The following is a 6,536-nucleotide window of genomic DNA, read 5'->3' as shown; positions in this document are numbered from 1 at the left end:
TGACGTACTCGGGCTCCCCAAATCGCCGCCGCATTCAACAAGCCAAAAACATCACCTTCAAGATCCGCATTTTTGTTTGCTCGTTGAACGAATCCTAAAGGATATGTTTTTATTTGGGGAATGAGGACGAAGCAATTTCAAGAGCCAAAAATACGTCATAAACGTCGATTTTTGAACACCTAAATCTGACGCCTCCCTCAACCGCTTCCGCTTCGTGCAACCAGCGAAAGCATAGCCTCCAAGATTTCTATCTGTTTGTCTAGCGGGCTTGTTATGCTTGTCCTTGCACAATATTGCATTGCATTGTATTGCACAATATTTAAAATATTTTAGCACTACAAAAATGTGTCGTATGGCAGCGCCTTTACGGTTGCCACTTTTCTCGCTTAGCTTTTTCTTACCCCTACGGTCGCAGACGAGAACCGCTGTCAACGCTATCCCGAGCTTCTTCCCTCAGTATGGTGGCGCCATCTATTCAGGCGTCTGCAAACGCATGCTCTCACGCGCTGTAAATTTCATATCAAGGTTTTCTAAACAGCCATTCGAAATTAAAAAAAAAAAAAGATATACGGAATGAACATCACAGAATGTCTTACGTGCGTTGCAGGTTCTTCCACAATAGAGTCAAACCTCGATATAACGAATTTTAACGAAATTCGCGATCTGAGGAACAATTTCATTCCCCGAGCTTAGTTGCACTAAAAGCCATGTATTTATTTTTCGCGATTTAACGAAGTAACTTCGTGACACAGATTCGATTTAACGAAGTTTTCGGCCATTTCAATCATATACTTGGACCCTTTAAGGGCAACAAGTCCAGCAAAAAACTATGTCGGCCGAGGCAAAAATTATTTCAAGCCTCATTCTGTGTGAAAAGATTGAGCGGCAAAGCCGCTGTCAAAGCAGGCGCGCCGGGAAGCGCTGGGCAAGAAACACCAGGCTACGGAAACACCACTGCAGCATTTGTCGTGTTGGTAAAACAGCTCGGAGAAACACGAGAGCTGACGATTGCTTTAAGGGACACTAAAGTGAAAAATAATTTATTCTGCATCAGTAAATTACCGTTCTACAACACCAAAAACACCACTCTTACAACCAAAGACGTTTAGTAAGCCAGAAAAAGCGCAAGAACGAAATACGGGTGGCGACGCCTACTTAAGTTCCCGCACCTGGTGGCTGTGACGTCATGGATTTTGATGGCATCTTCTAGGGCCTACTAATTATATATAGCGGTGCAGATTGACTATATTGTGTTCTAAAGGAACCAAAAATTAAACTTGCCAAGTTTCGGGAACCTTTATTCAGCCAACGCGGCCCAAATGCGAAAACATACTTTGGAATCCCTGACGTCACACTGACGTACCGGCGCTGGGATTTTGGCGCGAAATTCAAATACTGATACGTGGACCTTCATTTTCTCGTCTGAAAATCAAACAATATTTTTTTTTTGACATGGCTGCTTGCAGGGTTCTCAAAGAATGCTTCATTAGTTTAAACTGATTTATTGTTTCGCTTTAGTGTCCCTTTAATTCTGCGTAAGGAGAATGGGGAAGGAGTGAAAGGGCGGTAACGTGATCAAGCACGCGTTGGGGGGAGTGGGCGGGGGGGGGGGGCAGGAGCGCGCGCTTATTTGCCTTCTGCTCGTGCGCGTCTGTGCGCGGGCTACGCGACGTGTGATATTGGAGGAAATCACTCCTCGGCAAGCCAAAATAGATGGTGACTTCAGGCGCGTTTCGTTGTTAGCACGCGTCTAGTGTGGGCGATCGTGTCATCTCAAGTTTCCGAGACACGGTACAAAGCGCTCGCTCGCGTTGTGACTTCGAGTTCTGGTCATCGACTGAGATCTGTTAACGTTTGCCTGAGCGCGCGTGACACGAATAAAAGTACGAACCTTACTTTGTGTAGTCGCTCTCCTATCGCCGTCAATGCTCCACCTCTCTGGCGAAACTGACTTTTCTTTCTCTTTTTTTCCCCGCTCTGGATCAACATCCGTATCTTTTTACACTTTTGTTTTCAGCTGTGGGCGCCTGCTGCAGGCACTAAGCGTGGTCAGCTATGGCGTCGAAAATTTACGGCGCCGCGCAACGCAAAACACGCACATATCGGACGCCGTGATCCACGTCGATGCATCGCTCTCGGTGCGATCTGCATGCACCGCACGCGCAGGCGCTCATAACTGCGCTATTATGAGGCGACCTTCTTGCGATTTGTTTATAAATGCTTACTAAGAAGATGTTATCCCTCAAGAATGCTCTGGAAATTTTTGAAGTTGTTTTTTACGTTGAAAATTTAGAACCTCGAATTAACGAAATTCACGAGTTAATGAAGTTTTTTCGCTGCAAGTACAACTTTGTTATTTCGAGGTTCAACTTATGTTAAGTATTTTTAGCATAACAAAAATGAGTCCTAGCTAGGGCTGTGCGAATTTTTGAAATTTTCCAATATTATCGAACAGTATATTTTTAATATTCGTATTCCCTTCGGAAACTGTGTTCGGAAATTTTGAAATATTCGATTGGACACGAATATTCGAAACAAGTGGAATATATTGTTGGCCGCGCTGGACCAAACATGGTTCTTAGCATTTCTTTCTATCTAATCTAAGAATGTGTGTCTGATTTTGTGCTGATTTTTGCGATAATTTCATGCTGCTGGCATATTTCGCCTGTAAAACACGCTTAGCTACTGGACACCTAAGCATCACAGAAAAGCCAGCCTCTCAGTAGCGAGGGGCACTGGTTTGTGAACAGCGAGGGTGCACTCTTTTGCAGGTTCAACCACATTCCTGAGCTCTTTGCTTGACAGCAAATGCAATAAGTGATGACTGGTACAGGGTCAAATGCCTCTGCGCTTACGGGATATTGATGCGGTATAATAAGGCACAAGTTGCGAGAACAGGAAACTAGCAGGAATTATAAATAAATAAAGAAATTATGGAGTTTCACGTGCCCAAAACCATGATCTGATTATGAGGCACGCCGTAGTGAGAACCTATTTCAAGTAGTTAATCAACCGTCTCATAATTCCAATCTTCTAGATCTCATTTTAACAACAGCTCCAGAAGCTGTCACACATATAACTTAGATGGATTCAGTGATCACCAGCTACTCCAAGTGACCATCGGTATTCCGTGCGCGTCCACCGGTTTCACAACGAAGCAAATTATATACTACAATAAAGGTAATTATAGTACCATCAACTTAGAACTAGACAACTGTTTTATTGATGTATTGGAGCCATCCTTTTACAGCAGGTCTGTCAACGAAAATTGAGTTCTATTCAGAGATAAGTTGTCTGCATTAAATGAAAAGCACATTCCTCTTGTTACTATAACTAACGATAATTCCAACCCACGGTTTACTAAAACTCTTCACAGAATGAGAAACAAGAACGCCTATATGAAAACGCGAAGCGCGTACAGACACCATTGGCTTGGGACAAATACAAAAGCTAGCTAAAAGTATTGCACAGCTTTATTGGTCGCGAAGGATAAATATTTCTCAAAAGACCTACCAGGAATTCTTAAAAGCAATCCAAGAAAATTCTGGAACATAGTTAGCCCTAGTAATAAGTGTAGTAATATTTCACTGGAGGATAAAAACAACTCACCTATTCCTGACAGTCAGTGCCCAACAGCATTCAACTAATTTTTCACATCCATCTTTACAAGAGAAGATAGTTCTAACCTACATTTTGTACCCGATTTTGATTTCCAGTATATGGCTCCCATCATTATCACTTTAAAAAACGTAGTCGATCTTATAGATAACCTTAAAATGTCTTCAACCTCTGCCATACATGGTAAAAGAACACAATACAACTATCGAGCCCAATATTCTGCTACGCCTATTTAACCAATCTCTTACAACTAGTATGCTTCCTAAAGACTGGAAGATAGCGAAAGTAGTGCCTGTCTTTAAGAAAGGTAACAGGAGTTCTAGTGAAAATTACCGTCCTGTATCACTAACGTGCATTTGCTGCAAAATGTTAGAACACATTATCGCACCCATATATATTCTCATCTTGAATATAATAACTTTTTTTACCCGAAACAGCATGGTTTCAGAAAAGGATTTTCTTGCGAAACCCAACTACTAGAATTCATGTCAGACTTACACTTTGATATGAACAGTAATAAAAAAATTGACTGCATCTTTTTGGACTTCTCGAAAGCATTCGATCGTGTAGCCCACAGTCGACTGATATCAAAGCTCTCTGCAATTAAACTTGAATAACTAACCTTATCATAGATTTGTAATTTTCTTTCTAATCACGAACAGTTCACTGTTGTTGCTAACTTTTCCTCTGTCCTGTCTCACGTCAACTCCGGTGTACCTCAAGACAGTGTACTCGGACCTCTTGTCTTTTTAATTTAAAATAACTACTTACCGAACAATATATCCTCTTCTGTACGATTATTTGCTGACGACTGCATTGTATACCGTTCGATTAACTGTTCCGCTGACCACGCGGCACTCCAAAATGATCTTGCACATATCAGTGATTGGTGTGCTACGTGGCTGATGTCCCTAAACGTGTCGAAGTACAAAGTAGCTTCCTTTTCTCGAAAAACTGTTAACTCTCACTTTTCTTATCATTTGGATTCTAACATAGTTGACCACACCACAGAATATAAATACTTAGGAGTGCTCCTTACGCGCAATCTTTCATGGACTAATCACATCATCTCCATTTCAGCTAACGCCTCCAGATCATTAGGATTTCTGCGCCGCAACTTAAGAACTGCGCCTTCGGCACTAAGAAAACTACCTTACATAACTATTATACGGCCACAAATTCAGTACACCCCTTCTATATGGTCTCCCCATCAAAAATACCTAATCGAACTCCTGGAGAGCATCCAGAATAGAGCGAGCCGTTCCATTTAAACAAAATATAGTAACCAGTCAAGTGTAACCCAAATAAAAGTCGATCTTTCGTTGCAACCATTAACTACTCGCCGTGACATTACCCTTCTATTATTATTTCATAGATTGAATGAATGAATATTTGATGTTTAATGGCGCAAGGGCCAGGTGTGGCCAAAAAGCGCCATGCTAATATTTCATAGATTCATTCACACAGTTGGCCTAACCTTATCAAACCAGAAGAAAGCGTCCTCGACGTCACAAAGACTGAACAATCAGTTCAGCTACACCCGAATTAATGGCAACACGCACGCTTTTAATTTTTTCAGCTTTGCCCCGTGCGGTCCGTTTATGGAACGCTCTACCAGGTAACATTACTTGCCAATCTAAACACAGTGACTCGCCGTGATTGCTCAGTGGCTATGGTGTTGGGCTGCTGAGCACGAGGTCGCGGGATCTAATCCATGTCACATTTAGATGGGGGCGAAATGCGAAAACGCCCGTGTACTTAGATTTAGGTGCACGTTAAAGAACCCCAGGTGGTCGAAATCTCCGGAGTCCTCCACAACGGTATGCCTCATAATAAGAAAGTGGTTTTGGCACGTAAAGCCCCACAATTTCTTTAAACACAGTGCATTTCGCAATCTTTTAATCGATCAATATGCCGTTTCAACCGCCTATAACAGGTCTTGCCTTCTTTTAATTTATTTCCTGCATTTTTCTACAAGTTAATAAAAAAATTTCAGTGATCCTAATGTTTTACTATACTTACTACTGTATGCATGCAAGAACGTTTATAATGTTAATGTGGTAGTATGTTTACCGTTTATTGTTATTGCCCTGCATATTGCATTTGCTAATGTCGTATTAATTTTCCAGGTTGCGTGAATATTCCTTTCATTATACTGATGTTTCTTTCTTGCCGATTCCATACTAACATGTTACCGTATTTCGCCCCTTACACAACGCCTTCTCGGAGGACTGTAAGGTACATGCCAATAAATAACCTGCAACATATCGAACTATATACAAGTGCAGATGCGAAGCGATTTTAAAAAGCCTCCACAGCGTTGACTGCAATGTATGGAACGCATCATATGAATTTCTGAAACACTGTGCATTCAAAATGTATGATACTGCAACGGAGACCCGAACAATAGAGTGCAACATTCTCAATGGAGCCAAATATTGCACCGACTGCTAACATATGATATCTTGGAAAGCTCCAGCACTTGCTCTGGCTAGTCTCCAAACTTAGTTTCCATATATAATTTGCATCGCAAGCAACATAGGTCAAAAATTTTAAGAAAGACGATTTTTAAAATTACATCATAACCTTTAAAAAAACAGCTCCATAGGCAAGGCAAATATACCGGAAACTATATATTTCGACGCAGAACAGCTATCAGCACGGTCAGCATAGGGAGCTGCTTGCTGCAACGAAAACGTAATAACACGGACTTTCACCGAATTCTGTAAAAATATTAGGGAGCCTATGCATGCATGTATTGGCTCCCTAGTAATACAGTTGAATCGCATAATTCCTTATTTTTATCCGGTGAAAGCATTTCACCTGCTAAGAATGTTAAAGGTTATGCGCAAGACATGTTAAAGGCCCAGCGTAAGACGCACCTTTCTGTACCAGGCGTTTCTCGAATGTTATAGACG

This window comes from Dermacentor andersoni, chromosome 3, assembly GCF_023375885.2.
Source record: "Dermacentor andersoni chromosome 3, qqDerAnde1_hic_scaffold, whole genome shotgun sequence".
Lineage (NCBI taxonomy): Eukaryota > Metazoa > Arthropoda > Arachnida > Ixodida > Ixodidae > Dermacentor > Dermacentor andersoni.
This window is presented reverse-complemented; position numbering follows the sequence as displayed.